Source organism: Saccopteryx bilineata, chromosome 9 (genome assembly GCF_036850765.1).
Source record: "Saccopteryx bilineata isolate mSacBil1 chromosome 9, mSacBil1_pri_phased_curated, whole genome shotgun sequence".
Lineage (NCBI taxonomy): Eukaryota > Metazoa > Chordata > Mammalia > Chiroptera > Emballonuridae > Saccopteryx > Saccopteryx bilineata.
Window position 1 is genome coordinate 60,972,393 of NC_089498.1, and position 22,823 is coordinate 60,995,215.

General features: G+C 44.1%; 1 protein-coding gene and 1 non-coding gene across 2 annotated transcripts in view; one reads left to right on the plus strand and one right to left on the minus strand.

Moving 5' to 3' along the window:
- CCDC6 (coiled-coil domain containing 6) overlaps positions 1-22,823 on the minus strand; it is a 126,000-nt gene that overhangs the window by 97,337 nt on the left and 5,840 nt on the right. The gene's annotated exons all lie outside the window — the stretch shown is intronic.
- Positions 12,539-12,614, plus strand: TRNAS-GCU (transfer RNA serine (anticodon GCU)). The gene has a single exon. It is a non-coding gene; the product is annotated as a tRNA-Ser (tRNA).

The window sequence follows — 22,823 nt, forward strand, 5'->3', positions numbered from 1 at the left end:
CTGAACCAGGTAAGGCCTGGGACAAACCGAAAGCTGAGGAAGCACATGTAGAGAAAAAAAGAAGTTAAAAGAGCCTAGAAAGCTTTTCCCACCATGAAAGCTTCTGATGTTTTTTAAAAACCTCTCCTACAGCCTGACCGGGCGGTGGCGCAGTGGATAGAGCATCGGACTGGGATGCGGAGGACCCAGGTTTGAGACCCCAAGGTCGCCAGCTTGAGCACAGGCTCATCTGGTTTGAGCAAGGCTCAGCAGCTTGAGCCCAAGGTCACTGACTTGAGCAAGGGGTCACTCAGTCTGCTGAAGGCCCACATAAGAAAGCAATCAATGAACAACAAAGGTGTCGCAACGCGCAACAAAAAGCTAATGATTGATGCTTCTCATTTCTCTGTTCCTGTCTGTCTGTCCCTGTCTATCCCTCTCTCTGTCTCTGAAACCCTCCCCCCCAAAAAAACCCCTCTCCTACAAAGAAAGGATCCAGCCCCACATGGTTTCTACATGCAAATTCTGCCAAACTTAAGATAAAGATAACTCATGTTATATGAACTATACCTGCTAAGTAAAAAAAAAAAAAAAAAAATCGAGCCTGACCAGGTGGTGGCGCAGTGGCTAGAGCGTCGGACTGGGATGCGGAGGACCCGGGTTCGAGACCCCGGGATTGCCAGCATGAGTGCGGGCTCATCTGGTTTGAGCAAAAAGCTCGCCAGCTTAGACCCAAGGTCACTGGCTCCAGCAAGGGGTTACTCGGTCTGCTGAAGGCCCGCGGTCAAGGCACATATGAGAAAGCAATCAATGAACAACTAAGGTGTTGCAACGCGCAATGAAAAACTAATGATTGATGTTTCTCATCTCTCTCCGCTTCAGTCTGTCCCTGTCTATCCCTCTCTCTGACTTTCTCTCTGTCTCTGTAAGAAATAAATAAAAAATTTAAAAAAAAAATAGAATCAAGGCAACTACCCAAAACGCCAAAGACCACTTTTATGTAATATATGTACAGAAATCATTAATTAGAGAACATGAATGTATTTTAAAATTATCACCTAGTAGGCTTTATCTCAAGAAAAAAAGTGGATAGTTCAACATTAGATGATTATTGTTGTATTTCATTACATTAAGCTGTTTTCAATATCTTTTCAACAAATGCAAACAAGTGACAAAACTCAGTTCACTCTCATGATATCAAACAAAGCAAGCATCTACCAAAAGCTCTGGTCAAACCACGGCGTTTAAGAGTAAAGCACGGGAAGCTCTCCCATTAAAGTCAAGAATGAGAGAGGACACATGCTATCATCTGTATTCAACACTGAACAGAACATCCCGGCTAAGGCAATAAACAGATAGGAAATACGGTGGCGGCGCCTCTTATGTCAGCATTAGCTTCCAACGTCAGTATGTAAGTGCAAAATGGCAAAAGCCAGTTTTCCTTTGCTTATGATATGGTTAGGGTACGGAGAGGAAATCCCACTCTATTACAGAAACATGTCCCTGTGGAAAGGCATAAGGGAACACCAGTAGCCAACTGAGGAAAGGAGAGAAAGGCCCAGAGCCACAAATGTTCATGGAGTAAGAGTAGAGGAGCCAACACTGTTTAAATTAATAGTAGTTATAAACAGCTGAGCATGTTAAGTTAAATGTATGACCTGATTCTATGGGGATTGGAAGAGGCTAGAAAGGAGGGGATACAAATCTGTCACTTCAGATGTCATCCACCTGAAGTGCAAGAGAACCAAGAAATCATTTTAGTTCAGCAAGGTGACCAGAAGCCAAGCAACATAACCATTCCTAAATATGAGAAACAAAATCATTCCTAAATATGAGAATATAAAATGAAAAAACAAAACAACCCTACTCACAATGGCAAGAACAGGGTACCTAAGAAAAAGATGAAAAGCCTGTAAATCCTAGATGAACAAAAGTGTTTTTTTAGACCCTCACTAGAGAGTTAGAACAAAGAAATATACACCTTAATAAATAAATAGGAGATCTGTAAGAGAAATTCTCCCCAACATAAAAGCCCCACAGGATTTAAGAGTCATGACGTGTGGAGGGGGGATCATTATAGTCATGACAATTCTGAAAACAATGTGTCAGAACTTGCCATACGGCACAGTAAAACCTACTATAAAGTCATAATAATCAAAATAGAGTTATGAACACAGGAACACAGAGATTAAGGAATCAGCAAAGAGGGTACATAACTAAACCTGCCTGTTCTGAAATTTCAAAGCGTTTCAATGAGATAAACGGTCAGATGTTTAGACAAAAATAAAATTAGACAAGGCCTCAAAACCCAACAAGTACTCTACTTGGCAGCAAAAATACTTTCTAGCTCCTCTCTGTCTACCTCTCTGTCTCTCTCTCTCCCACTTGCGCTGGTTTGAAGCTCTTTTTCAACTGATCCATTCACTCCTCTTCAGCTTTTTCCTTTTCTTACATGTTGTCCCTCAGGACATTGCCAGGTAAAACTCATCATTCTCACTAGCCAGTTTCACATTCTGCTCCATGAATCCGGAAGAGAATTGATACACAGCTGCTGCTCACAGATAAGGCTGCATTTACAAGCATTCCAGAAAAAGCAGGGGCCAGAAAACAGAAGGTTAAATGCTGTTAGACAAGAAAATTAGAAAAGCATACGCCGGTCAAGGCCTATTCCTCAATCATGTAAAATATGTATTTTCCGATGGCTTTAGGCGACCCCTGTGTTTCGGTCGTTCGATCCCCGCCGGGGTCGCAACCCACAGGTTGAGAACCGCTGTTAAAGGGTCAGGGGCCTAAAGTGACCAGAATATGATCTACAAGCCCCCAACTCTCCACAACCAATCAGAACACTGGGCTCGCCAAAGTGCCAGCCCTCTGCTCAAACCCTGCTTTAACAAAGGTTGCACAAGGTAGAGTTCAGTACCTCCCTGGATCCTTAGATGAAATTTTCTTAGATTGAAGACCCTACCCCTTTTCAGAAAACTTTTTCTTTGTGGGCAAGGAGTAATTTCCAACTCCTGTGACTGCTCATTTAGGCGGAAAGGAAAAGAGAAAAAGAAGAGGAAGGAAAGATATGGTTGGAGTGCTCAGAGGGAAGTCACATCATCTCAGCCACCTTGAATCCTTGTCGGAAGCAAGTGCGGTATAAATTAGCAGACATCATCTGGTTGTGAGATTGAACCATTACATCACAAGGGGCCATTAAGAAATTTGGGTCACTGTTTTAATTACCTTCATTCAACAGGTAAAGAGAGAAGGGTAAATGTGATTAAGCCAGTGCCAACCACCCATGTGACTTCACAAAGACTACCTAAAACCAGTCCACACCCAGCAACTGCAGTCACTAAAGCCTGAAAACAAAGATTAATGCCCTAAATATACTTTCTGTTCAAATTCTTATTTAATCTCTTAAGAAATAAGTATCTACTTAAGGTCAATTCTATTTTAAAAACATCCATATTATAAAGTATACATTTATGAAAAACAAAAGCCTAGAAATTGTCCTTCAGGAAAAAAAAAAGCAATAGCCCCCCTGATCTGATGTTCACAGCTAAACCTCAATATTATTACAAACCAATCTGACACTCTGAGTAGGTCAGGCTGTTCTCCAGGACATAAACAATCTCATAGAACATCCATCCACAGCCAACAAGGTCACAGCGACCATGACTAAATGAGACATAACAAGATTACTGGGAAACCCAAAAATACCACACGTCACCCTCTTGGGCTAAAATGAATCACTGCTGCTTCCTTAGCAATCACAGCTGTCATTAGGCTCCACTCTGCCCTCTCTACAGGTAAGATTTATTGAGATACACAGAGAACTGCCCTCAGGCTTTGAAAATGCCCAATCTAGAGAGTACCTGTTCTTTTGTAGACCCTCTCAAGATTACCCAACTAAACCCCAAATCCTATAGTAGTTTCCTTCTAACAGCCTCTGTAATGCTGGTGGCCAAGGCCAGGCATGTTGGATTCAGGCAGATGGTAGGGGAACTGCAGAGCAGGAAAGCGTTAGGCTGTTACCATTTATTAGAGTCTCGCAATGGTGAGTGAGCACATGGGCAGGGAGAACTGCTTCTCACAGTGGTGGACAAGCGATCCCTGCCAAGGGCAAGCACCCGTAGCCTTACATAGGCTATACACACATGGCTCTGCCACGTGCTCACACACTAATTATGCAAAGCGCAAGCAAGCAAGCCTAACAACATAGCTGGTTTCCCTACACCCTCTTATTTGCCCAGCAGTGTTGTCCCTGGCTGTGGTAATATGCTGAACTTGTTCAATGACAGGTGTGCTCCTGGCAGTCTCCAAATAAAGGGCACAAACTTCACACTGCAAATTTTCAGTTTCTTTCCCCATCAAGATCCTATATATCAGTGGTAGTCAACCTGGTCCCTACCGCCCACTAGTGGGCGTTCCAGCTTTCATGGTGGGCGGTAGCAGAGCAACCAAAGTATAAATAAAAAGACAGATTTAACTATAGTAAGTTGTTTTATAAAGATTTATTCTGCCAAACCTAGTGAAAATCCGACATAAAGTACTTGGTAAGTAATTATTATTATATGCTTCAACTTGCTGTAACTCTGCTTTATAAATTTTATAAAGTAAAGTTACTTTCCTACTTTATAAATCACCATTACTGTGGAACCAGTGGGTGGTTAGAAAATTCTACTAACAGAGATACAAAAGTGGGCAGTAGGTATAAAAAGGTTGACTACCCCTGCTATATATGCTTACATTTTGATAAAACCAATTTTAACCTCATTTACAAACTTTTCAGGATCTTGGATACTATACTCTATAAGACAAAATGTGTCTGGCAGAATCTGAATTCATCAATATTTTTACGCCATTCTTCTAAAAAAAAAAATACCAAAAGGCATTTCCCTGTTATTATGTTGAATCCTTTATCCCAAGGACTCTGAAAATCCAAATAGCTTTTTCTCCTATAGTTCATTATGCCTCACAGACTATATTTTCAAGTTTATAAGTTTTTAAAACACCAACTATACAATAAGGGGACTTTCTAGCCCTAAAGATGTGTTTTCTAGACACTCTAGGTCCTGAGACCCAACCTCAAAAAGGAAGAATTCAACAACATACTCTTACAGACATAATATTGTGATAAAGCAGTTAAACACTGAAGAGTACATATTGTATGAATCCAGTTGAACAGAGCTCATACTCAGGACAGTGATTACTCTTGGAGGCATAATGACTGGATGCGGCAAAGCAGGGTCCACGGTGTTAGAAATGTCCACTTTCTTGATCTAGGCGCATGTTATACAAGTGCCTTCAATCTGTGAAAACTTATGCAAGCCATTTCACAAGTATGTATAGCATGTACGTTATAGCCCCAAAAAAGTTTCTGGTGGGTTGAGGATGAAAAAACTAACATGTCCCAGAGCAGCCTCCACTCAACTGAGACTCAGGAGGTAGCATGTCCACCATTTAGAACAGTTTTACCTTTCTGAGTCTCACTTTCCATCTGTAAATGAGGATAACTACTTAGGTGCTTCATAGGGTTCTTTTAAGGGTTACATGAGATAACGATTGTCTGTAGCCTGGCACCTGGTACACAGAACATGGTGTTTCAACCAACCCACTGGAGGTCCTCCAATCCAGTCTCTGCCCAGTGACTCCTCTCTACAACTCAGGGCAGGGTGGTCATCTCTGACATGACCCAAAGAAAGGCACCAAGCAGATCAACACCAGACTGACCCCCTCCACACACTCTCCTTACCTCCTCCTTCCCCAACCTATGTCCTCTGGTCCCGTTCAGCAAGTCTCACCAGGCTCCTCCAGTGCCACATGCCCTCGACCATCTCCACAACACCTGCTACTGCAGGTTAATACCCACCTCCGTCCTCAAAACTCCAACAGCACTCACCGTCCGTAGCATCCCCTCAATATCCATCCTAATGTCTTTGCTTTATCAGAGAGGTAACCATTTAAGGGATGCCCACTTCCCACTGATGTCACAGGCCCCTGGGAACACAAGACACACCCGGTCTGAATAGGGAGCGCTTTCCCCAAGAGAACATGAGGCTCGGGCCGTGCGTGGGAAGCGGGTGTGCACCAGAGTGTGACATGTCCTGTAAGACTTAAGATGAACATCAAGGCAGCATATTCAAAAGAAGAAAAAAAGTACTTAGACATTAAGTAGGGGAAATTCCTTCTGGCTTGCCTGGTGTCCCAAAAGGGGCACAGTGAGACGAGACAATTATGACTCATTACTCTTGCAGGGTCAGCTGAGGGCCTATTACAATTTCAAAGTCTCTTTAGGCTAATTTTTATATACCAACTCATTCTAAAATTCACTATTCTTTGCATAAACATATAAGATTTTAAAAGGGGAGAAGGCATATATGTCAGAGGGGGTAAAATCTAATAGCCAAATAGAGCTAAAAGTTACCCAGATGCTAATTCAACTCTGGTAGCCAGTGTTAGCATCAGAACATGAACTCAGAAGGTGCAGGGTACAAAGACCAGTCTACAAATCAGGAGACCTAAGTTCAAGTTCTGATGCTACTACTGGCCACCAGAGTAGACTTAAGTCATTTGACTCCCTGGTCTATCATTTGGGAGAGAAATGAGCATAAGACTAGCAATAAGTGACATGTAGGATATTCTCAGCTCAGAAATTTGAAGGCAGCTAAAGAAAAGGTCTTAGCCCTTGCTGGTTGGCTCAGTGGTAGAGCATCAGCACAGCGTGTGGATGTCCTGGGTTCAATTTCCAGTCAGGGCACACAAGAGAAGAGACCATCTGTTTCTCCACCCTTCCCTCCTCACTTCCCTCTCTCTCTTTCTCTCTCTCTATCTCTCTTCTCCTCCTGCAGCCATGACTCAATTGGAGCGAGTTGGCCCCAGGTGCTGAGGATGGCTCCCTATGGCCCTCAGGCGCTAAGAATAGCTCGGTTGCTGAGCAATGGAGCAATGCCCCAGTCAGGCAGAGCATCACCCAGTAGGGGGCTTGCCGGGTGGATCCCAATTTGGCGCAGGCAAGAGTCTCTGCCTCCCCTCCTCTCACCAAGAAAAATACTTTTAAAAAAAGGTCTCTTTCCTTCAAAAGGATGCCGAACATATTTTACTAATGGTACAGGGTTTACTAACAAACTCAGTAACATCAGATGACAGACTATAAACCATGTCTCAACTGGCTCCACCTACTTCCAGATCCTTCTTCCTCAGGCCACATCCAGATCATACTCTGACCACACTTGTCTTTCGGTTCCTCAAACTTATCACGCTTCTGTTGCTTTCAAGATTTTTGCAAGGCCTGTCCCCTTGGCCCAGAACATGTTTTTACCAATCTTCTGAATGGTCAACTTTTCTTCGTTATTCAGAGGATGGCAGCCCACATGTCACTCAGGGAATCTCTCCTTGGCTGCTCCAAACTAGTTCAGTTCTCCCTATTCATATCCTCTGAGAACTATTCATGTATCTTTCAAAGCATCTTTCACAGTTTTAATTCTGTACCTTGAAATTAGTTGTCTGACATCTATTTCTCCTCCCACCCCACCCCCACCCACACTAGAATACAAGCTCCAAGAGGCAGGGACCTAGCACAGTACCTGGCACAGAATCTCCTCAGAAGAGGTGTGCAATCCACAAAAATGACTAGCAAACTGGCCAATACAGAAGAAGATTACATTCAAGGTCCAGTGTTTTTAAGCTATCTCTAAGGAGGGGAAATGGAAAATGCTTAGAGTAAAATAAAACCAACAGATAAACAGAGCTGGAAACCAACCAGGAGAGAGAAATCATGCCAATTAAACTTAAGTCCACTTGAGACAAGGTTATGGAGGAAGAAAAATATAATAATAGTTCCAAACTGCAAACAATTCAGTAACTGAAGAATTCATCACAGATTTATCCTGATTCAAGATTTTATATGAAATATAAAGTAATACTGTAGAGAAAAACGAGGGGACAAAAGGCACCAGGAAATGTGCTTCTAATATACCCCTATGCATTCAAGTAGTTTAATGCAATTTAGGATAATATCTAGCGTCATTACTACTATAATCTTCTGAAATTCTCTTAAAGGCACTCCATATCATTTAAACAAAAACACAATAGTAGTCTGTCCTACATTTCTTCAATGTAAGTTTACCATAACGTCACAACAATATTTTCTATAGGTAACATTATGAAAGCAAAACTTCATTGTGGCTTGAAAAAAACAACAACACACATTTAAAGCCAAGTCAAAAGATAAGTGACAAGTGGGAAATATTTCTGCAACTCAAAACTAGAAAAAAGGACAAGTGTCTATAATATAGAGAATGCTGAGAAAAAATTGGGAAAGAGAAAGACCAACATCCCAATAGAAAAATAAGACTATGATATAGGCATTTCTAAAAAAGGAACTACAAATAAATGCTCTTACAAACATATGAAAAGATATTTACCCCCTCACCCCAGAGAAATGAAAAGACTACACCATGGTGCCACTTTCAATTACCAAATTGGCAAAATCCAAATTTGAGAAAAGCGTGATATGGGGCCACACATACTCTCTCTAAGTATAACGGAGTACAAGCCCTTACAGAGAACAATTTGCCAACATCTATTCAAATTATACATATATAGCACATCTGACCCTGTCAATATATCTTCTAGGAATTTTCCCAGAAAGGCAGTATCTCAAAGTGAAGAAATTTCTCTGGAGTCACCTTGTTCAGGTGTGAATTCTAACTGTGCCATTCTCTGAAGTATGACTTTGGGCACATCATCCAATTCTATCTGAGCCTGTTGCCTCGCCTGTAAAATGGAGGTCATTATACTAGCTACCTCACAGGACTGATGAGAAGACTGAGCCAATATGAAGAAATGGCTTAACAGAATAGGAGCCAGTGCGATCTATCTCCTTAGATACATACTCACATACCAAATGACCCATGGTTGCTGTGACACTGTGAGACCAAAGACTGAAAACAGATTAGATGCCCAATGGTTAGAAACAGCCGCACAATGACTTACTATGCAACTGTAAAGGAGAATGAGGGAATAATCACTGTACTGTTATTTTAAAAAATTCTCCAAAATATAATAATGTGGGAGAGAAAAATAACAGAACAAAGAATCATCTGTACCACTTTTTGTGCAAAAGGGAAGAGGAGCGCATATCATGAGATGTTTTTTCTATTCAGAAAATTCAATTAAAAAATAAAAGAATACTTTAGATAATTATGTGTCATGATGCATGTACTAGTTAATGTTATGGTAGTAACCATTTTGCAATATATAAAAGTCTAGCAAAGCAACACGCTTTATATCTTAAACTCACTCAATTATTTTGATTTTAGATTTTTTAATGTCAATTATATCTCAATAAAGCTGAAGAAAAATAACTAATGGGAAAAATTATTTTTAGTATTTTTAAAAGGGCCATACTTTTCTCAAGCCTCAGGTGAAAATATATCCTCACAAACATATAGACCACTGATTCCCAAACTTTGTTGCTAAATCCAAGGCAATATAAAAATTACCGGGGAATCTAAAAAACAATACTAAGGTGGTCTGGCTCCTACCCCCAGACATTGAAGGATGTGACCCCAGGTATCATGACTTTTGAAGTTCTCCGGGTGATTCTGGTGGACAGCAAAGTCTTGGAACCACAGAAAGAAAGGCAAAAGGTTACTGACAGAGGTCAAATTATACATACAAAGAGCAACAGCCTGGAAAATAGCCAATGTGGCAAGTCCCCAACTCAGCGGCCCACTTTAAACTGATTGATGTGGGCACATGAGAGCACAGGAACCTGGACCGAACCGCTGGAGGTAATATCTACAGCTGGGACCATCCCCAGTCCCTTTCCTAGACTCGTGTGAGTGAAGGACTCAGCCCTCCCACCCCAGCCCCACTCAGGCTTCACTGCCCACTGTGCTGGCCGATCTCACACAGGATCAGCAAGTATTTGGAAAGCTCTGGGAAAAGGAGACTTGCTACCCTTCACTCATTCTCCTTCATGAATCACTGTCAAAGCTACATTCAGTCCCCTTTTGTTTCTAGGAGTTGAACTACCAGACCCCTTTTTGCCTCCTCTCCCAAGGAGCTGAGAGAGTAGAAAGAACCCTGGCCTGGGAGTCAGACCATCTACCTTACAATCCCACCTGCTTCCCACCTGCTCCCTTTACCAGCACTGTTCCCTGGCCAAATAATTTAACAGCATTTCACTTGAGCCCCAGATCCTTTGCTTGCAAAGCAAGACTCTCACTACCTACCCACAGACTTGCTGCGAGACTCAAATGAAATAATGGAGTTGAAACCACTCTACAGATGCTGCACAAGCTGCAGATCTCAGCGCTGGGGATTCTGGGCAAAGATGCTCATTGTTCTGCCTGCCCACGGCTTCCTGCCTGATGCTCTCCAGACCTGAATGGCTTCACACACAACAGACCTGCTAGGAGCTCTGTATGCTAGCCCATCCTCCAGTGGCCTAATTCCTCCATGATGCTCATCAGACATTTCCCAGCTAAAAGCAAAGGCTTCCTCACTCCAGATTTCCTTGAGGCTGATCTGTAAAGGCTAAGATTCTTGCCCCACGTGCACGTGCACGTGCGTGCACGAGGTGGTGACCTGAGAGTCATACCCCGGTGTACCACGGCGGCTGGGAAGCCAGGCCGCATACCTTCCTGAGGGCAGAACCGTAAGACTTGGATGCCTGGGAGACTGGTTCCAAGAAGCAGGACAGCAGGTAAAAGGTCCCAACATGATCACAGCACATTGGTAGGAAAAAGAGATTTAGATCAGGGGCCAGCAGCCTCAGGGCACAGGGGAAAAGGCTTAAAGCAGAAGGAAACAAGGACAACCTATTTCATTCCAGAAAAGCCTTTGCTGGTTACCTTTCAAACACAAATTTACTAGGGAAAATATTAGTATTTTTTTTAGATGTGATAATAATATAGTGCTTGCAAAATCTTTATCAGAGATGCAAAATGAACTGTGAGTGAAATCATTTTAAGATTAACCATGTGTTGATAATTGGTGAGGCTGAGGTTTGTACATTCATTCTACTTTTGTGGGTGAACATTTCCATAATAAAAAGTTTAAACAAAACCTTCTCTCATCATGAAAACCAATTTCACAGCAGAGAAATGTGAGAAACACATTCTAACAGCATGATCAAGTCCCAGACATTGGGGGCTAGGCCACTCACATGTTCAGCTACTTCTCCCCACAAGGCATGAGCATCCTCATCAGAGCCTTGGGTACTGTGGGGCCCCGGCACCAAATGTAACTGTCACTGGCCATGACCTCCCTTCTGGGGCTGGTGAGGCATCCCAAGCTGTCTACCACTGTTAAATGACACACTGAGGATATAAGGGTGCAGAGCTCCACCCCACCCCCCGGCTTTCCCCTATGAGAAAATTCAGGTCAGTCATAAATGACACCATGGACATGTGAGCAAGGGGTTGCTGAGGCAGGAGAAAGATGGACAGGAAAGACCCCAAGTATCAATTCAGTCACTCGGAGCTGCATGTGGTGCTAAAAGTGAGGCCTGCTGTTTCACGCTGCCATGCCTTTGTCCATGCGGTTCCTTCTTCCTGACATGCCCTTTACTCACATCCTCTTGGGGGAATAAAAACCGACAAGTCGTCCAACATTCTGTCATCTGTGAAGTGTTCAATGAATGCCCAGGCCAAATACAGTCTTTCGTTTTCATTTCTTCCTGAGCCAGTCCTGGCTGGGTCTGTCTGGCCCAAGATCCTTCCACTGACCTTCCCCTGCTCTGCAAGGTAGGGTGACCTCTGCGGACTGCAGCCCCCAGTTCCCAGAAGTCAGCTAAGTTCCAGCTGGATTCAGCCACTGACAGGCACAGAGCGAGGAGGATGGGAAGAAGGAGGGTGTTTCTCCCCTTTTTTCTCCACCTTGGGCAAAGCATTCCTGTCTTTACAGCCCACCATTGTTTCAGCTTTCTCTGGGCAACCCGGCCCTGGGTCTGGTAACCACCTCCTCCCTCTGACCTCTGGTGTCCTGCTGTTTCAGACCCCTGGGCTGCCTCACTGCACGGCCCAGTGAGTGGCATTCTCAGCAACACCACCACTGGGATAACCGGTTCCCTGGACTCAGTTCTCTCCCTCTCACTCCACGTGGTTTCTATTTCCCTGTGTGAACCCTGACTGGTCAACTCACCATCTTCCTTCAGCCATGGAGTGGTCAGTTTTCTCACCTCTCTCTCCTACCAGCCTCTGAGCTCCTTCAAGCAGGCCCAAGGTCTTCTAGGGCTCTGGGTATCCTTAGCCCAGGGCAAGGCACTCAGTTATTATTCCTACCCTGCCTTGTTCGTACTAGGGCATCTCAAGCATGTAGCTGCTACTTAGTTGGTATACAAAAACTGCTGAGTTAAATGAACACCACGGAAACTTTGTCTTCTATATAAAGGTTAGAGAAAAGCCACAGGAAAAGAAAGCTCTCGGAAGCATCTCTAAGGGATGGAAGAACAATCCTTTTGAAGGGGAACTGATTATAAGGATTCATCGTTAAGATTCAGAGCAACTGCTCATGTGATCCAGTGAGGTCCTAAAATTATGAATTTAAAAACAAACCAATGGCCCTGGCCGGTTGGCTCAGTGGTAGAGCGTCAGCCTGCTGTGCAGGAGTCCCAGGTTCGATTCCTGGCCAGGGCACATAGGAGAAGCGCCTATCTGCTTCTCCACCCCTCCCCCTCTCCTTCCTCTCTGTCTCTCTCTTCCCCTCCTGCAGCCAAGGCTCCATTGGAGCAAAGTTGGCCTGGACGCTGAGGATGGCTCTGTGGCCTCTGCCTCTGGCGCTAGAGTGGTTCTGGTTGCAACAGAGCGACGCCCCAGATGGGCAGAGCATCGCCCCCTGGTGGGCATGCCGGGTGGATCCCAGTCGGGTGCATGCGGGAGTCTGTCTGACTGCCTCCCTGTTTCCAACTTCAAAAAAATACAAACCCCCCCCCCCAAAAAAAAAACCCAACAAAATTTTGCTATATTCTAAACTCCTACAAAGAATTTCATAGACCCTCGGAGCCACAAGTGGTCACAGAAATACAACACAGTGGTCAAGAGCAGGTTACCTCCTGGCCCCAGCACCTACCAGCTGATGACCCCGGCAGGCTGACATCTCTGTACCTCAGCTGACTCAGTCTGTAAAGACGGAATAATTGTGCCCTGTGGTTTTGTTCAAGAGCTAAATCAAACCCTGCACCTTGGCTTCATGAGTCACCGACTGTAGCGCAGCTCCAGGGGTCCCACACTCAACTGCCCTCTGAGCAGGAAGTGCTCAAGTGACAAGGGCAGAGGGAGAAGCAACAGGGAGAGGGGATGCCCGAGATAACCACGTGTGCCTTTCCGAGGACATTCTCTTTCAAAGGTCTCCCAAAACTCTGCAGCCAAAGCCCTCAGGTGCCAGTTCGCATGCCCAGAATCCTAACCAAGTCTTCTCGGTGAAATGAGGAGAAAACCCAGACCCCAAAGGGACACGTGTTTGTTGCCTGGCCCCACCGGCAGCAAGAGACCAGAACGCCCTGTTCGCCCTGTGCCACTTCAGGCTCAGAAGGAAAAGAGAAATGAAACAAGAGGGCTGTTACCATGTGGCTAGATCAAAAGAGACACCTGAGACATCCAGTCAACGATGGCCTTCAGAAAGAAGAAATACAGAAGTTGGTGGGAGAAGGAGAGGACAAGGAAAGCAAACTCAGTGCAGCTTGAGGAAGCACAGGACGTCCTGACAAGACCAGAGCCGCCAGTTCACGAAGAAGGAGAACAGAAAAGAAAAAAGATGGGCGAGTCCAAATCACTGGCTAAAGTAGGAAAAGGAAGATATGCTCAATGCATCCCGAGAGCTTTCATAAGTCACATGATTTATCCCCAAAACCTGAGAGGTAAGATATCATGATCCCCTTATAGAAAGAAGGCATGGTGGCTTAGAGGTCGGGTAAGCTGCCATATGATCAGTGAGACTTTTTTTTTTTTGTATTTTTCTGAAGCTAGGAATGGGGAGAGACAGTCAGACAGACTCCCGCATGCGCCCGACCCGGATCCACCCGGCACGCCCATCAGGGGGCGACGCTCTGCCCCTCCGGGGCGTCGCTCTGTCGTGACCAGAGCCACTCTAGCGCCTGGGGCAGAGGCCAAGGAGCCATCCCCAGCGCCTGGGCCATCTTTGCTCCAATGGAGCTTCGGCTGCGGGAGGGGAAGAGAGAGACAGAGAGGAAGGAGAGGGAGAGGGGTGGAGAAGCAGATGGGCGCTTCTCCTATGTGCCCTGGCCGGGAATTGAACCCGGGACCTCTGCACGCCAGGCTGACGCTCTACCACTGAGCCAACCGGCCAGGGCCCAGAACTGAGATTTTTTAAATCCTATGGGTTTGTCTGTTTGCATTTATAAAATACAAGCTACCCAGTTAAATTTGCATTTCAGATAAACAAATAATTTTTAGTGTACCTATGTTCCATGCACCATTTGGGAATACATATAACTAAAATACTATTCATTGTTTATCTGAAATTTAAATACAGCTCCTCGTCCTGGCTGGGTGCTCAGTTGGTTAGAGCATCATCCCAACACTCCAAGGTTGTGGGTTTGATCCCTGGTCAGGGCACATACAAGAATCAGCCAATAAATGCAGAAATAAGTGGAGCAACAAATCGGTGTTTCTCTCTTGCACACATACACATTCTCTTTCACCCCATTCCTCTCTAAAATAAATAGAAATTAAAAAAAAATGGGTAATAAATAAATAAATACCAGCTCTTCACCCTGTGTTTTTATTTGCTAAATCTGGGAATCCTATCTGGTTTCCAAGTCACTCTCCATTATATCAAGTTCTTTCAAAGAACCCTGGGGTGAAAAAACTAGAAAGAAGTTAATGAATAAAATTGAAAGGAAGAATAATTCACACAGATAGACTAACGGAAAATGCTAATCTGCAATACATAGAATTCAAACCATAAAAACAAAAAAAAGGGGAGCAGTGCAGCCCACAAGAACTTGAGAACTACAGAAAGAATGCACAGGACTTACCAAAAGCTGCGAAACCTACTGGTTTTCATTGTGGGCTAACAAGTGAATTCCAACTGTCTGATCACATCACCCATCAGGTACCAATGACCCAGAGCTCCAAGGCCCTGGGCCAAGTAAGAACCAACCAAATAAGGGATTAAAATCATTAGTGCTAATCTCCCTTACCTGAAAAAAGCGTTCAAATGGGAAGGCACTCGAAGTAGCCCTGGAGGGAGGCAGAGAGAAACCAGACTCTTGGTGGTTCCGGCTAGAGCCCCTTTTCCTGGTGGGCAGATGACAGGAAAGGGGCGAAGGGCATTCCTGGGTTCAATATGGCTTCCTTTAACTTACTTACTTACTACGCCAGCTGAGTCCCTGAATTATACAAGCTATCTTCCTTGCCCCCTCTCATGATACCTCTCAGATCAGGCAACAAAACGACAACATACCCCTAGTGAAAAGCATATTCCTTCAACCTTCAGAAAGTCCCCAGCTACCATTTCTACCACTTGAGTGATCCGGAGGCGACAGAAAGAAGAGAGGTCACCTGAGAAGTCCTGCAACCTGCCCGGCTCACAGCCGGACGCTGCGCGGCTGCCGCTTGGGCGCTGTGGGGCACTCCTGCAAAGTCAGCCCGTGTCAAAGACACGCACGTTCTCATTTCTCTTCAGACCAGCAGTTAAGCAGAAGTGGTACTTGTGTCTCAGCCATCAAAGTCCACCCTCTGGAATCCACACCACCATGAAACAGGGTCAAAAGTCACACAACAGAGAAGCAGGTTTTGAGCGGCTGTGGCCCACAGTGCTGAAGACAGAAAACTGGGAAAATGCACACATTGGCTCTTTTTTTGCAAAGAATAATGGAAAGAGCCCTGCACCCAACCTACAAGGGAAGGAAAACTGGATCTTTTAGGAAAGGTGTTTGTCCCATTATTTTTACAGGGCCAAACAGGCTGGCTTACTCCCGACTCACCAAACCCTAGGAAGTCGGCCGAGGCCCCAGGCAGCCAGAGTGTCAGAGAAACAGCAGCCCCGAGAAGCCAGGCTGCACAGCTCCCCAGCCTGCGGTCTCTGGAGAGCTCGGGGCTTGCTGCCTCGGCCGACCGCTCATCAGCTTTCCAGACCTTAGTTTGCTGCCATCAACTTATAGAATAATTAAAGACAGTTTTGATTTAAAAATACATTTTGGAGAATAGAAATGATTGGCTACTAATAATCTTTAATATTTTCTACAAGAATAATTCACAATCAAAATATATACTTTGATGTGTATGTCTCATTTGACCCCCATAACAACAGTGGGGGAAGAACAAGACTGGTATTAACCCTAAAGACTGTAGTTATAACAGTTAAGTCCGCCCAGGCTCAAAGACTGGCTAGGAAGGTAGCCAAACCTCAATGAACTGTAGGCCCCCGTTCCATAGGCTTTGTGTCCTCTGCTGTACCACACTCCTCTCACAGCAACCCTATGTCCCAATGCCCAGTGATCAACACTGAGGGGAGGGGGTGGGACTGCCCAGGGGCAGAGGCCAAAACTGAACAGCTCCATCTATACTCACAATGGAATACTGCACAGCAATAAAAAAGAACTACTCCTCTGAAACGACACGGACACTGTTTTGTACTAGTAAATGCATGAACTAGGATAACAAATCAAGGAATCTAGAAACACACAAAAATACATTCTATACAAAGCCACGTCTACAAAAATAAGCAAAACGGAATCTACTGTGATAGAAGTCAGAACTAGGTTAATTTTGAGGGGTAATGACTGAAACAGTACAAGGCAGCTTTGAGGGGTTGCTGATAACAACATGTATCTTGAGAGGGGTGATAATTAAATTTACTTGTCAATTTATTGAGCACTTTTCAAAAAAGTTGTGCATTCAAAGCCTGTGCACTCTACTGTACGTTATAGTCCATTAGAAAGTTTATCAAAAGTCAACCTGGCCTGACCTGTGGTGGCGCAGTGGATAAAATGTCAACCTGGAATGCTGAAGTCACTGGGTCGAAACCCCAGGCTTGCCTGGTCAAGGCACATATGGGAGTTGATGCTTCCTGTTCCTCCTCTTTCTCTCTCTCTCTCTCTCTCTCTCTCTCTCTTCTGAAATGAATAAATAAAATAAAAATTTAAGAAAAGAAAGTCAACCTGGGCACCACAAACTTTATTGGGCAGCTTCTGGGTCCAGTCCGTGGGAAATACAAATAACCTTTTAAATGGAGGGTTTTGTGTGCCAGTCACTGCTCCAGGCACCAGTACAATGCCTGCATCCAAATCCCTGTCCTACACTTACTGCAACCTTCGAGAGAGTGCTGAGACTCCTACTCCTCATTTCTTCATCTGTGACATGGCGGTAGCTAAGGGTTGCAGTTACAATGAATGAATCCCTAAGTGTAAATTGTTTAGAACTGTACCAGTCACCAGTAAAACTGTGATATGTAGCTGTTATCATGGAGTAAGACAGATTATCTTATAGATGATATAGACAAAGTATCTGTCTTCAGTTTAGAAGGAAAACACAAACAGAAGTCTGCAATAAGCAGCCAGAGTGGATTATTAAAGTGCCAAAATGCTCCCATTGTTCCCCCGCCCCCTGTCTCCTCCTCTGTAGTCAGCCCCTGGATAGAACTGGGAAACGGAACCCACCAGACTTACCACACGGGCCCTGCTCTCCTTCCCAGTTTCATGTCATTCCCCACACTCAGGTTCCACCTGAGAAAGGGAGGCATGCCTCATCCTGCCACGACCCTTATCCCACCTTCCTAGATTAACTTCAACCTATCCTTCAGGTTTTAGTTCAATAACCAACCACCTCATGAGAAAAAGAACCCCCTTGAAGATGGCTCCAACTCCCCAGATGCAATCTCATCCCAGTGCTTACATATGGCATTCTGCCTGCTATACATACAGCAAGTCGTCAATACATGTGTTGGAAAAATTCACTATTACTGCACTACTCAGACTTTATAGAGGTTATAACGTAAGTACTACAAAAAGACTGACCCTAGACAGGGATGGGAACCCAGAGGGCTGTGCTATTACAGAGGGGGCAACCTACAATGACGGGGTACAGGATGGCAGAGACCAAGGGCCATCACGGGACAGAGCAGAGTCGGCAAGGGGCACACAGACTGACCCCAGGCACTGAAGGCACCCTAGCCATCGCTGTTTCTCTTCTGAGGCGGGGAATTTCGCGCTCTGGAAACACTCCCTGGGGTCTGGCATCCCAAGAATCTGCTATGGTAATGGGGCAGCCCTGGCTACTCTAACTGAAAAAATAGAACAGTGTGGAAACAACTATGAGGAAAAGGCTCACAGATAAAGATAAAACTGCTCCTAAATGAATTTCCAGCCCATCCTTTCTGTAGTCAATGTAGACCTGTGCTTAAGCACTGAGGTCCAGCCTGGGTTCAAATTCCAGCCACAAGTTACATAACCTCTCTGGGCCTAAGTTTACCAGTTGTAGTAATCAATAACATCAGTGCTGATTACACAGAACGGTGGTGAGGATTATATAAGAAGATATACTATGCAAACCCCTCCCAATCGTACCTATCCATCCCAGAGTAGGCACCGGGGAAACACTGGCTATTAGCACAGCAACACAAAATAATCTGAAGTGATGCTGATAAACAAGATTATTCATTTCTCCAAGGTTTTCTTTTCTTCAAACGTTATTAAATTATGGTATATTCAAAATGCTATCAAGGAAATTAAATGCTTACAATACATTTCTTTTTTTTTTTTAAACAACCATCATATACTTGGTGTTAGAGCAAAGTCCTTTCTCCTTCCTGGGGACAAGCCCTCGCCCCGGATTACTCCCTCCAAGATCCGCACCTCTGGTGCTTTATCTAAATGCAAATGGTGGGGGTGGCACCGAGCCCAGGGCTGGGGTGCCGTACCTGTCTGTTGAAGACAGCAAAGAATCAGATGCATGATGGCCAAAAAGCAGTAAAAATTTAAGTTGGAGCAAGATACCAAACACTTTAATTAAAATACTTTAGGTCCAAATTCGTAACTTCAGCATCAGGTCACTGAAAAACAGCTAGCTGCTTCTGTAGGTCACAGTAAGTTTTTCCTCCAAAAACAACAACAACAAATTAAATCACTAGGAACAGAGGTTACCAAGGACTAGAGGTAGGGGAAATGAAGAGGTTTTTTGCTGATTCAAGACAGAGGCTCTGTTGGGGATGAAGTTCTGGAAATGGATAGTGGAGACGGCTGCCCAGCACTGTGAATGTACTTAATGGTACTGAACTGTATACTTAAAAATGGTTAAAATGGTAACTTTTATTTCTGCATATTTTACTACAAGTTTTTAAAATCACACAAAAAAAGTTACTGAATCTATTCTCAGGAACCGAAGGTACTTCTCAATAATAAGCTACATGCATTCAAGTGTCAAAATGATGTGAAATAGTTAATATACTTTCCAAAAGACACGGCCCTTGACCAGGTAGTGATTTGCACCTAAAGAAGTCCGAACTTCTCTTTTATGGTGTATATACTTAAAACTGTACTCTTTGGTTAGCAAAGGCATTTAAACCAGCTAGCAGATTTTTTCCCCTCAAATTTTAGCGTTTCTATAATCAGAAGCTGCTAAATGAAGCAGACACAATGTTTTGACTCCCAGCAAATGTTTTTGTTTAGATAAATTAAGTCCTGTCCAATGAAGAACACACACACAAAAAAAAACCTCAAAAGAATAAGTTATTGAGTTGGTATATTAGGACAATCGGAAAAAAAAATATTACCACTTATATGCAAACAATTTCATGAGTTGAAAAGCTCTTTCTATAATTAAAGACCAAATGATTTTTCTCAAGATTATTTTAGCCCTTCTAATTCAGTCTCAAAGAGCTGGTAACATAAAAGACTGTTCTCTTATGAAAGCAACACATCAAGTGCTTAGTGCAGGTACAAGATTTCTAGGAACTTACTTTAATCACCCGAACTCCACACTGCTTTCACTTTTTCACGCTTCTCTTTCCTTCTACGGAAAACTCTTTTGAATTATGACCTATGTCTGGCTTAATATCCCAACTCGGCTCCTCAGGACCGAGTGGCCTCATTTGATCTCAAGTGCCCCGAGATGACCCAGAGGGTATTAACCAGATCACTCCAGACACACACCTGGCACCCAAGGCTGATTTGATCTGGAACAGATGCATGGAAGATTATACTGTCAGTCAACACTGCTTAAAAAAAAAAAAAAAAAAAAAGACAACTCTGGCATTTGAAATGGACCCTTACCTAGGATCTCTAATTTTAACATAAAAGTCTTTGCTTCACAGATTTCAGATAGGAAAACTTAAGAAAATTTCGGTCCATCCAACAAGATTTGGCCAAAGGAAAGTTGGTGGGCCCCAAGTTTAACAGAAATAAAGGAAAAACCACCTAGATCATTTCAATCTACAGGAAGATATAAATTATGACATTAAAACACCCATGGCATTTTTTTCAACCATCACCATATAAAAAAGAAAATTAAAAACAAACAAAAGCCTCACGTGCCACTTGGACATAGACAAATTGAGCAACAGCTCTCCCCACGTCTGCCTTACAAAATAAACTACAAGCTAATTAAACTGAGTGAACATGACACATCGTCTTCTTTAAAGGTATTCACAAAACAGATGAACTTCATTTCGAAAGTGGAAGGTAATATAGCCACCCCAGGCAACCCTACAGGAGCATGCCTGAACTTCCTTTCTTGCTTCCACTTATATGTTGGTTAACTCTGTACTTCACAACTCTCTGGGCTGGAAAATGCTGGAGAAGGAGGGCCCGTCCCTCTACTCTGACTCCCCTACAGCCCCCAATCAGGGCCAAGCTCAATCCAAGTCAAGTGCAATCCAGGGTAGGCTGCTAAGAAGCCCTTACATTCCTCCTGAATATTTCGGAGTATCTGGTGCACAGCCCCTCACAAGTACTTATAGGTTGAATCCCGCCTATTTCAGGCTATATTTATATTTGCCACATACCATTTTGTGTCTTACTGAGGGGACAAAGGGAGGGGGAAAGTCACAGAAAATTTCCCAGCATTAGCTATGTGAGTATTATAATAAATTGTAATCACTAAACTATACCCCACACATCAGCTCCAGGGACCGATAACAAGGAAGGGGGTGAGTTAAATCTAAATACCCATCAACCAAATTATTAAATCCTCCACCCCACCCCACCTTTTTTTTTAGCATTCTTCTCCCTAGAAGAGAACACCTACACAAAGTGAGTTTGCAGTTTACTGGTATCAGCACTGGGATAAAATGCACTGCTGTGGGCTTCACAGCCCTAAGACAAGAATTTGAAGGCCTTGGGCAAGTAGGAAGAGTCTGACAGTTAACACCACAAGATCCAGACGATTAGAAATATTTTCCAGAGCATTAGTTTCCCTGTCAAGAAAATTTCAATCACCTCCAAGCAGGAACATACTGAACCTGAGAACATTTACTTCCCCGGTGATCTATCTAAAAGCAACTGCATTGTGATTGAAAACAAAAAGCAACACCTTACCCACTGAGGGAAAAGGTATGGGAGGAGACAAGGAAGATGCCTGTTACTCCTTTGCTCCTTGCTGTAGTTTAAAAGCTCAGATTAGCATTTCTAGGTGTAAATGCAATTACTTCTACAAGGCATGATTTAAGGTGAGGGGGAGTGCAAGTATGCTGGGTGTGCTGCCATAGCAACCTCCAAACTCCGCTCTGCAGGCCACACGTGGACATCTACAGGGATGCAGCAAGTCTCCCAATTTTCTCTGCAGATACTTCCCCACTTGGAGCTTCCGGTACTTGCACTGACACACACCCCATCACAGTCCATAGTTGTTTCTCAGAGGCCACTGCGGAGTATTTGAACATTAAAGAAATACCTGGAGTGATTTGTCACCATCAGCAAGCCTGAGGTGGCAAATCTGAACATTTCCAAAAGAGCCACTTCCTCCCCTAAGCCTTGCTCAGAAACCCTCAGAAAAGTGAACCTGAGGACACTGTCCCCTTTCAAAGGTGAAATGTATCACAAACATCCAGGAAAACGCTACAAGGTAGCCTACAACGTCACCCCTGGTGGGAAGGCAGGAGCTTGGGGCACACACTGATTGTAGTAGTCCCCCAAAGTATATATAGTGTACATTCAATCATCTATCCAGTCTATTCAACCGACTATGGAGAAGATGATGTTTGTTTGCTATTTAGGACACATGCAAAAGTAACGCTATGAGCATAAGGTCCAGTAAAAAAAAAAACAAAAAAAACCCACCTCATCACCCAATGCCCATGGAGTCAACCCAAATATGCTAACCACACCCAGGCACTGAGGAATGGGAGTGAACAAGGCAAATTCTACCCACCCCTCAAATTTACACACCCACCTGGGGAGACCCATGTGATGGGGTGGGGGGATGATAGATGGGTCCTGTGGGACATGAATGGGCACAAACCCCAGGGAGTGGCTGGCAAAGACCCGGAGCCAGTGTACACTGAGGGGTGGGGGAAGCAGTCCAGTCCACTTGGGTCTAAATGAGAGGGGAGAAGTAGGAAGAAGAATTAAGGGCACAAGGAACATCCCAGAGGAGCCAGAGAAACCTACTAAAATTAATTCCAGGAAATAGCGGTTCAGTCCGGTGAAAGCTTCGAATGTGAGGACGTGTCTGTGAAGCAGGGGCCGAGCATGCAGCCTAGTACACCACCAGAATGTTTCCTCAGATCCAGAGGGCAATCGGGAGCCACTGGGAGTTTTAACGCAAGCACGAACTGCTTCAGGTTTCTGCTTTCAACCAACATCTCTGCTCTTGAACAAGAGTTACCACATATAGACACTGGTGATTCTCTAAACTATTCCCCATACCCAGCAAAAGAAACAAGGAGAA